The sequence below is a fragment of the Camellia sinensis genome, chromosome 3 (genome assembly GCF_055761805.1).
Source record: "Camellia sinensis isolate YWXY chromosome 3, ASM5576180v1, whole genome shotgun sequence".
NCBI lineage: Eukaryota > Viridiplantae > Streptophyta > Magnoliopsida > Ericales > Theaceae > Camellia > Camellia sinensis.
Genome location: NC_138963.1, coordinates 112,432,338 through 112,443,216, shown reverse-complemented (window position 1 = coordinate 112,443,216; position 10,879 = coordinate 112,432,338). Strand labels below are relative to the sequence as shown.

The following is a 10,879-nucleotide window of genomic DNA, read 5'->3' as shown; positions in this document are numbered from 1 at the left end:
TAAATAATAACATAAAATTTATTTATAAGAAATAAATAAGCTATGGTAGAATGTATTTTTAAAAAAGTGCAATAAAATTACAAAAGTCATTTTTACAATGAAATGTAAATGCATTTTGTCTCATAAGTTTTGCAATTTAGTTTGTTTTATGTCAGAGATAGCCCAATCATATAATAAATTATATTTTTCAATTTATTAACAACCCATTGTCTATTTTGTAAAAGTTTAAAAATATGTCTATTTAGGCATAAAATTATAGTTTTCCTATGTCATAATTCACAAATACAAAAGAATAAGAATTGACTTGAGAATTTATAGTTGTGCTAAACTCTAAAAGTGACATAATCTAATTGACTTAACATTTATCTCAACTTGGCCATGACCTAATCATTAGAAAATTGGCATTGTCTTAGTCTATGTCTAAACATGAACCAATTAACTCATTTATTTATTAAATTGGAGAATAAATATATGTTACTATTTTTATAATAAAATAATAAATATGTACTTATGAATAGTTATTAAAAAAATTAAAACTTTGATAAAATTTTATATTTATATTTAAAATTATTGAGGATTTATAGTTGTGCTAGACACTAAAAGTGACATAATTTAATTGACTCAACATTTGTCTCAACTTGGTCTTGACCTAATTATTAGATAATTTCCTTAGTCTATACCTAAGTATGAACCGCTTGACTCATTTATTTATTAAATTGGTGAATAAATATATATATTAGTATTTTTTATGATAAAATATATAAGAGCTGGCTTGAGAATTTATAGTTGTGCTAGACACTAAAAGTGACATAATCTAATTTATTCAACATTTATCTCAACTTGGCCATGACTTAATCATTAGATAATTATTTTAGTCTATGACTAAATATAAACAACTTAACTCATTTATTTATTAAATTGGTGAATAAATATATGTTAGTATTTTTTATAATAAAATAATAAATATGTACAGGTTTATGCCTAGTAATTAAAAAAATTAAATTTTTGATAAAATTTTATATTTATATTTATAATTATTGAGGATTTATAGTTGTGTTAGACACTAAAAGTGACATAATCTGATTGACTCAATATTTATCTCAACCTAGTCATGACTTAATTATTAGAGAATTGTCTTAGTCTATGCTTAAATATGAACCACTCAACTCACTTATATATTAAATTGACGAATAAATATATGTTAGTTATTTTTAAAATAAAATATATAAGAGTTGGTTTTAAGATTTATAGTTATCTTAGACACTAAAAGCGACATAATCTAATTGACTCAACATTTTTCTCAACTTGGCAATGACCTAATTATTAGAGAATTATCTTAGTTTATTCTTAAGCATGAACCACTTAACTCACTTATATATTAAATTGGCGATCAAATATATGTTAGTTATTTTTAAAATAAAATATATAAGAGTTTGCTTGAGGATTTATAGTTGTGTTTGACACTAAAAGTGACATAATTAATCTAATTGACTCAACATTATCTTAGCTTGACCATGACTTAATCGTTAGAGAATTGTCTTAATCTATGCCTAAATATGAACCACTTAACTCATATATTAAATTGGTGAACAAATATATGTTAGCTATTTTTAAAATAAAATATGTAAGAGTTTGCTTGAGGATTTATAGTTGTGTTAGAAACTAAAAGTGACATAATTAGGCCCCGTTTGGTGTAGCTGTTAAAACAGATTATAGATTATAACTTAACAGATTATAGATTATGACTTTATTCAGAAGCTGTTAATTTGTTTGGTGTAGCTACTAAATTATAGATTTAAGTTGCTGAATAGTGTTTGTTAAATAAGCTGTAAAGTAGCTTTTTCAATTAACTTTTATTTTTTGTTGTTCACTACTTGTCTACATTTCTCATTAAAAATAATAATAATCATCTATAGTCTATTTGGATCTTTTTCTATTTTTTTTTTAAAAAAAAATAAGAAAATCTAAGAATATAACCGTAAATTAACATGTCCATAGCAGAAGCCGATAATCAGGAGCATGGGATGAGCAGCTTCTCAGAATCAGCTTTTTTGAGTTAAAATAAGTTGTTAGAATCAGAAGCTGTTTAAAATAAGTTTAACCAAACAGTCCAAAATAACTTTTCCAAAGCTAGAAGCTATAAGTTGGCTAAAAAAAGTCCAAACAAACACTCCCTTAATCTAATTGACTCAACATTTATCTTAACTTGGCCATGACCTAATCATTAGAGAATTGTCTTAATCTATGCCTAAACATGAACCACTTAGCTCATTTATTTACTAAATTGGTGAATAAATATATATTAGTATTTTTTATAAAAAAATAATAAATATGTATGCATAGTTATTAAAAAAATTAAAACTTTGATAGAATTTTATATTTATATTTAAAATTATTACATGAATAGTCCTGTTTATTTATGTGTGAAAAAACTATCCAAGGTCAACCTAAAATATGGGCATTGTTTCAACCATATTTTATAATTGGTTTAAAATTTTGATCGATCAATTAATAGTAATTATTGGTAACAATCAATTTAAATTTTATTTTTAAATTATATTATCATTTATCATGTTTTGAATATTATGAACTAATTTGAGGGATAGTACTGGCATTAAATATTAAAAGTCATTTAGATGTTGGATTAAGATCAATTTTTTTGCCAACAATTAAATTCTTGGAGAATTTATAGCGATCCAGGTTTTACCCCGACCTTTATTGTGTTCCGGACTCGGGTTCCGTGATTGTATGTTGTTATCTATATCTTATTTCCGTCCTTTAATTTTTTTTTTATTTGAGTTTCGGGACGTGTTGGGTGAGTTTGGAACAGGTTGGTTGTGAGTTGGTGCAAATGGTTGCTGCCCAAGTTTTGGCCTCTTCGCTCGAGTGAAGCTTTTTGCGCTCGAGCCAGCCTTGGGTATTTGCTTCTTCGCTCAAGTGAGGGTTCTTGCGTTCGAGCGAGGATTGAGGGTCTTCAAGTTTCTTTTCAGACGCAGTTTTCGCTCAAGCGAACTTTCTTGCGCTCGAGCGAGCTCTTTGTTATTTGCTCCTTCGCTCGAGCGAGAACTTTTGCGCTCGAGTGTGCGTCTACGTTGGTGGTAGACCTGAAGCTTTGCATTGTGCGCTCGAGCGACGCTTCTTACGCTCGAGCGAGGCCTTTTGTTGTGTCTGGTTGCTCGAGCGACAACTCCTTCGCTCAAGCGAGTCTCGCATATATCAATTCGCAACAAAGATGGTTTACACAATTTTTGAACTTCTTCCTTCCTCAAAACCCTAGATCGGCAGCTCCTCTCTCTACAAAACTCCTCTCTACAAATACTCCATGTTCTAGGGTCTTTCTACCCTACTCCCTTTGTTAAAAAGCTAGAGCATTGCGTGGGCTTCCTATTGATCCCAAAAATGGGGGATTTGGAGCATCTTTGGGTTTCACTCTTCTTCTCCTTTGAGCTTCCCCATTTGAGGTAGGGATAATCTACTCTTTAATATGAGTTTTGACCTAAATATTAATCATTTTGTATAAATAATGGGGTTTGGAAAGTTTGGGTGAAGTTAGGGTTTGAGTTTGAACTTGTGAAAGAGGGGTTTCCCATTTTGGGCTCCATATGTGTATGTGAGGTCTTAAAAATGGGGTTATCTGTGTATAATGGGTGAAATTTGACCTTGGGTGCAATATTTGAGAAAAGGGGAAAAATGCCCTAATTTGAATTGAATAAATTATTGGTATAAATAATGAAGTTAATGTGGAAATATGAAATTGGTTTGAAAATTATGTAATTGGAGGAAATTGTGATTAAATGGTGTAGTTGGATTGATAAATCACTCACTTATGGAAAAGTTGATAAATTATCTGTTTGATAGATTTATTCATCTGTTTAAAAATATCTGTTTTGGGCTATCGGTGGAGGATAGCCATGATTGTTGTAGAAACTGCATGATGATTAGGTGAATTGAAACTAATCAATCGGATTATGTCATTGAATATGACGGTTGGATTAAACCATTGAATATGTGATTTAATTGGTCATTGTATATGACAACGTGCTTAAATACATTGTATATGTATCGTTGTTTGGGAGGAGATAGGGGATGGACTCCATTGATAATTAAGTTGGTCAGAGTGTCCAGGGTGAAAGTCCCGAAATCTTACATATATTTGGGTGCCGGTTCCCTTGGATGTAATTCCGTAAAATAGCAAGAAAATGGAAGTGCATGAATAATGTCTATGATTGAAGTGTTGATAAATGAGTTGTAGTCTCATTTTGAAATGTTTACATAATAATGAACTATATCAATGAATTGATTTGGATAAGTAAATGCAAGTGGATTGAAATATGAATGTCAATGTTGATTGGTTATGGAAAAAGTGTAAGTTGGGTTACAAGTGTTAAATATTTATCAGATGCTAATGTTTTAGTTAATTCTCATATACTATTTAGCATATCTCTACCGGGCTTTAGCTCACCCTACTTGGGACACCATTTTCAGGTGCAGGTGACATGCCGCCTCCAAAGACATAGCTTGGGAGGTTTAGAGGCTGGAGGCTCAGAGGCTGGAGGCTCCATTTTGTTGTTACATTTTGTGTTTATATGTTTTCTTTTTAAGCCGAGGGCTTTAATTGTAAAGAGCTTCTGACTCTCTTTTGTTGTAACCAAGTTATTACGTTGAAAGATGTAAGCCCGTAGGGCACCCATTTTGTTATTAGCAGTTAGAGTTACATGTAACATCTTTTGTAATATCGACTCTGATGAATGAGAATGTAACTTTTCTATCATGTTTATGGTTACAATGAATGAATGATTTATGTCTTATTTTGAGGGCGTTACAGAATTATTTTCATTCATGCCCAATTCATGGTCACTTAACTCACTTATTTTTATTGTTTTTAAAATTGGTAAATATATTGTGATTTTTTTAATAACAAAAATAAGAAAATGTACGTATATTTTTGGCATATTTATTTATTTTTTGTAAACAATTTATATATTTATATTAAAAATTCTTAAACAAATAATTAAGTATATTTATGAACTAAAAAATTATATAATACTGGGTCAACCTAAAATACAGAGCTTGTTCTAGTTCTACCTTGGGCTCGATTTAAAAATTGATCAGTTAATTAGTTAAAACAGTTAATAATAATCAATTTAAGCTTATGTTTAATAGTTTGTTAAGTTATGATGGGTATGAGCTAATACTGGATCAAATACTAAAAGTAATGTAAAAATTGGATTTGGTTTATTTTTATGCTATACATCAATCCAATTTTTAGATAATCATTTTGGTTCATGCCCAACCATCACATTTTTGAGCGGCAAGCGAGAAATAATATATTAGATAAAAGAGAGAAAATGATACAAAAGCTTGGGAAGATGGTGTATCATTATCTTAGCTAATAAGCAACCCAACTAGGTTGGCACTCAAAGCAAGACTAATCATGTGCATCCCAAGCCCCTAATAGGAGTTAGAGAGATTCCAACTACAAACACCCCACAAACCTCCTCCAAAACAAAAACAAACTTCAAAACACCATAATAACAGGTCCCTTAGTTTCTTCCACCTAAACAATATCTAATTTGTGAAATGTTGTGAAGGAAATCATTAATCGAGAATGGAGTCCCCTTGGATGCAGCTTTATACCAGACAGCAAGCCTTGTGATAATGAGCTCCTGTAGCTCATGCATCTTTGGTTGAGAGCCTTCAAAGAGACTCATTTCTGTGCTTCCATATAGACCAAACAGCCACCAGTGGAATTGCACACCAAATTCTTCTTTCATTTGTCCTGCAGCAGTGCCCTGCCCACCACTATAACAGACCTTGTACAGATCCAGGTACCACTCAAATAGCCCCCCACCACTGTAATAGCCCAGTCCAAACCCTCCATACCATGGGACAAAGGATTAGTACATGTTCAGATGTGTCCTGATGAGCTTTACAGAAAATACACAAGGTAGATGCATTCCTATCCAGAATTCCCAACCTATGCAAGAACATTGAAGTTTTCACCTTATTTTTCCATGCTAGCCATCCAAGGAATTGCACTTTAGGGAGAAGATATTTGATCCACACCATTCTATTGAAGCCGACATTTCCTCAAAAAACGAGATTGGTATGTTTGTAAAGAACAGAGACAAGGAATTGACCAGATTTTTCTGCTAATTCAACCATCACATTGCCACTTATTTATTTTTTAAAATGGTAAAAATATTGTAAAAACTTTTATAACCAAAGTAAAAAAATATATATATGAATATATATATTTGGCATATTTATTAATATTCTAAAACTTCGATTAAGAAATTATATATTTATTCTTAAAATATGTCTGATATTAAATTATATTTACATCTAAAAGAATTATTTAAGATCAGATTAAGCTAGTTCATAAATTTTATTTTTAGTATAGAACTTGATCAAAGAAGTGAAGTCTCAAAACAAATCATAATTTTCAATTTAAATTTTATTCAATTTTTATTTAATACAGATTTTCATGTAAAATGTCTTAATATTTTAAAAATAATTAATTATTTGTGAAATGAAATTACCATTATAAAAAAAATACTAAAAAAATCACAATTTAGTAGTGTGAAAACCAATTAACTAAAAAATTAAATTGATGAGATATAGAATTTTTTTTAATTTTTTTGAAAACAAAATCAATGAATGTGGCTAATAGAAAGGGTGCTTATAATTATACACATTTAATTTCTTTTCACATCCATCACATGTATTAAAAAATTTATAATTTAAGCATAAATATTAGTACATATCAGTGTACAAAACAAATCAAAAAAAAAAAAAAGTGCACAAAAGAAATTAAATGTGTATAATTAAATCAAAATATTTTGAAGGTTCTTAATTTTTATCATGAATTTTAAAGATTTGAGAGAAAAAATTAAAAATTGCTTCTTACTACATTGCTACATCTTTCCAACCTAATCTTCTCCTAATTTTTTTTTAAAAGAAATTAAAATTAGGAGAAGATTAGGTTGGAAAGATATAGAATATTTTTTTATCTTTCCTTTTGAAAACTATAAATTATGGAATTATTAATATTTTGAAAACTATGACTTTAATAGATTAGTCAAATACTATTTTTTAAATTTATTTTTAATTCAATAAATCCACAAATTCATTATGAGATTTTGAGACTCTCACAATACTCCTCACAAAAATCTTCTTTTGCTTATATAATATATATAGATATATAGTGTAGTATAGGTTGAAAAATAATTAAAAAAACATATCGTATTTAAATTTCATTATTTCAAATTTTTAATATATGTAATAGTGGGAGAGGAAAACTTGGAGTAAATCAAAATAAAGATTTAGATACAAAGGTTTTTGATAGATATAAATTAACAAATCATATCCTTGTCTAAATTTCATTAATTTAATTTTTATTTAACTCTTTATTTTATTAAAATTTTAAAGATTAAGAAAATGAGTTAGGGAGACTTCAAGAACTGCCACATATGAGAGAGAATGTTAACTTTCCTTGAGAAATTAGTATTGAGGTTTTCAAGAATTTTGAAAACATACTACATTTATTTATATATATAGTATAGATTTCACATTTTCTATTTACAATCATCAAATCAATTACCAAAAAAAAAAAAAATAAATAAAATAGTCAAATTTCGAAACAAGCTCCATATATGCGATAGGTTGTTTTAGAAATTGACTTTTTAAATATTTTTTTTAATAAAAATATGTACAAAAAATAAATATATTAATTTTTTAATAACATTCTAATTTATTTTATTTTATTTTATTTTTTTTGACTAAAACTGCATGTCAGTCAAAATATGCCTATATAAGAAAGGCTCACTATGAAGCCCTTCAAACATCTATTGGTCTCCTTTTTCTTTCTTTGTTTTCTCCCCTCGTTTTGACATTTCTTCATGGCATTTTCTCAACACATTGACATGGAAATAATTAGTTCCACCCTCACAACCACCACTCTTGAAGCCACGTTGCCTGCATCTATGTTGAAGGGCAATGACATTATTCACAATATATCAAGAGATAAGTTAATGGATCTTATCCACTCCATTTCTTAAAACCAAGAAACTCCTCAACCCTTGTACTTTCTAGATTTGGGAACTGTTGACAGACTTATGCATTCGTGGAAGCATTTTCTCCCAGCCACCAAGTCGTTTTACACGGTTAAATGTAACCCCAATCCTGCATTGCTTGCAGCCCTTGCCTCACTAGGGGCGAACTTCGACTCTGCAAGTCAAGCCGAGATTGAGACAATCCTCGGTCTCGAAGTAAGCCCTGATCGTATTCTTTATGCATGTTAATGTATATTATATTATACTATCTATTTGTATCTCTATCACCATCTCTATTCCTATCTTGTATCTCTATATCTATCTCATTGTATCTCTATCTTCTTCCATATTTATCAAAGTTTCTTTTCAGCCTCTATATATAGGCTTCTTCTATTGTATTCATTCAATTCAATATAATACAGATACACAGTTTTCCTTTTCTATCAACCATTCTAACATGGTATCAGAGTTCTAGGTTCTACACTTATAGCCCTTTTCTTTTATCTTTGTGCTTAGTCCCGTACATAGTGGCACTATAGCATTCATTCCATCACCCATACACTTTATTATCTCTATTCCAGCACTGCTTCATCATTATTTTCACCCAAAAGTTTTTCCCTTACCACCAAATTGATCAAAATCTCCTCACGGTTCCAACAGCACCGACCATGTCACCAGGAACTCCTCCATGCGCCCTCATGTGTCGTTTCTGTGCTCAGCTCGTCTCTGCCGTCTGCCACCACTCTCACACACGCCTTCACGCGCTCTTCAGTTGTATGCTCACGTTAGCACCTGACGTCAGCCCTACGCCTGCATACGCCATTCCTGCTGTTGTACGCCGCGCGTACGTCATCCTATTACCGTGCACCCGCGTGCGCCGTTCCTACTACCGTGCGCCTGCGTGCACCGTTTCTACTATTGAGCGTCGCGCACCTTTTCTGATAATGTGCGCCGCGCACAATGACATCATCCACTAATTGCTGACATCATCTTTTTACTTATTTATTATCTACAGGTCCATTTTTTGGCTATTTTTGGGCCAATAGCTGCTCTCTTGCTATTTTCAACGTTCCAAATTCATTGGGACACACTGTTTCGCCCAGTTCTACTCTGACACTACTGGGCCCTCTTTGTGACTCACCTAGTTCTACTCCGACACTACTGGACCCTCTTTGTGACGCATACTTTGATCACTTCATGGATCATTCAGATAGTTGTCCTCTCTATGGTGGCTCTTCTGGGTCTGCTGTTAGTCGACATGACTCTTCGATTCAGTTTGCTTCTGCTGTTGTTGCACTTGCCTCTTCTTCCATTCACACTGTTCATGATATTGAAGCTATTATGCAAAAGGTTCTTTCCACTTCTAGTGCACCTTCTACTGCTATCTCAATCACCCCAGGTACCTCTTCATGGTATTTTGATTCGACTTGTTGCAACCATATGACCTCTGACCCTACACTGTTTTCTTCCACTACATGTCCTTCTAATTTACCTAGCATTCATACTGTTAATGGTTCTCAAATGCATGTTAGTCATGTAGGTCATATTTCTACCTCGAATGTCTCTCTCCCTCACATTTAGCTGATCCCTAATCTTACACTTAATCTTATCTCTATTGGTCAATTCTGTGATCTTGGCCTCACTGTGCTATTTTCTCCAACTGGTTGTGTTGTGTAGGATCCAAAGACGGGACAAACCCTTGGGGTAGGTAACAGACATGGACGTCTATACGAGCTCATCTACCTTCGCATTCCTTCCTCCAGTACTTCCAATGTTGAGACTGCTACTTCTGCTACTATTAGTTCCCATCTTGCTTTATGGCATTCTCGATTAGGTCATGTGTCCTTTGGTCATTTACGCTCTCTAGTTTCAAGTGGTCAGTTAGGTGATGTTCCAAATGATAAAGTAGACTGTCTATCTTGTCAACTTACAAAACAGCCTGCCTTGCCATTTCTTACTAGTACCTCTATGTCTCATGCATCTTTTGATCTCATATACTCCGATGTTTGGGGGCCTTCACCTAATACCACTATAGGGGGATCTAAATACTTTGTTATATTTGTCGATGGTTTCACTCGTTTTACTTGGTTATTTCTTACGAAATCTCGTTCTAAGTTACACCAAATATACTATGATTTTTCTCACATGGTCAAAACTCAATTCTCCTCCACCATCAAAATTTTTCGTGCTGATAATGCTCAGGAATACAAATAAATTCATTTTTTGAAAATCCTTCGTCAAAATGGTACGGTTTCTCATTATTCTTGTCCTCGTACCTCCCAACGAAATGGTTGTGTTGAGCGCAAACATCGCCATATCCTAGACACTTTTTGTGCTCTTTTAATCTCTTATTCTTGTCCTGAACGTTTTTTGGGAGAAGCTGCTCTCACAGCAGTCTATACTATCAACCGTGTTCCTTCCCCTACTATCAACAATCAAACCACATATGAGCGTCTGTATGGCACACCTCCTACTGTTGAAACCCCATTTTTGACCGCCCTTAAGACTTGGGCGCTATTGATGGTTTACTTGGTGATGAAAGATGTGCAGGGCAAAGGTTCGATTTCTTCGGCAAGAGGAGAGTCCTCACACCCCATTTTGGACCAAAGCTATTTTGAATGGTTTTTAGACCTTAAAACCCTCTCTTTCAAAATATTTTTGAAAAGAATTTTCTACGATGTTCCGAGGCTCGCATTTTGTCAAATGTAACGTTTTTCGGTAAACCGAGCAAGAACAAAGTGGAAATGAATGAAAGAGAGTTGAAATCTTTAAAAAATCTTTCAAAACACCTTGTTTAGGGGTTTGGAGTTGAAGAAAAGAGGAGA

The 10,879-nt window shown here is 32.2% G+C and overlaps 1 pseudogene; it reads left to right on the top strand.

Moving 5' to 3' along the window:
* The first annotated feature begins 7,925 nt into the window (after window positions 1–7,925).
* LOC114299297 (ornithine decarboxylase-like) overlaps window positions 7,926–10,879 on the top strand; it is a 68,776-nt pseudogene continuing 65,822 nt past the window's right edge.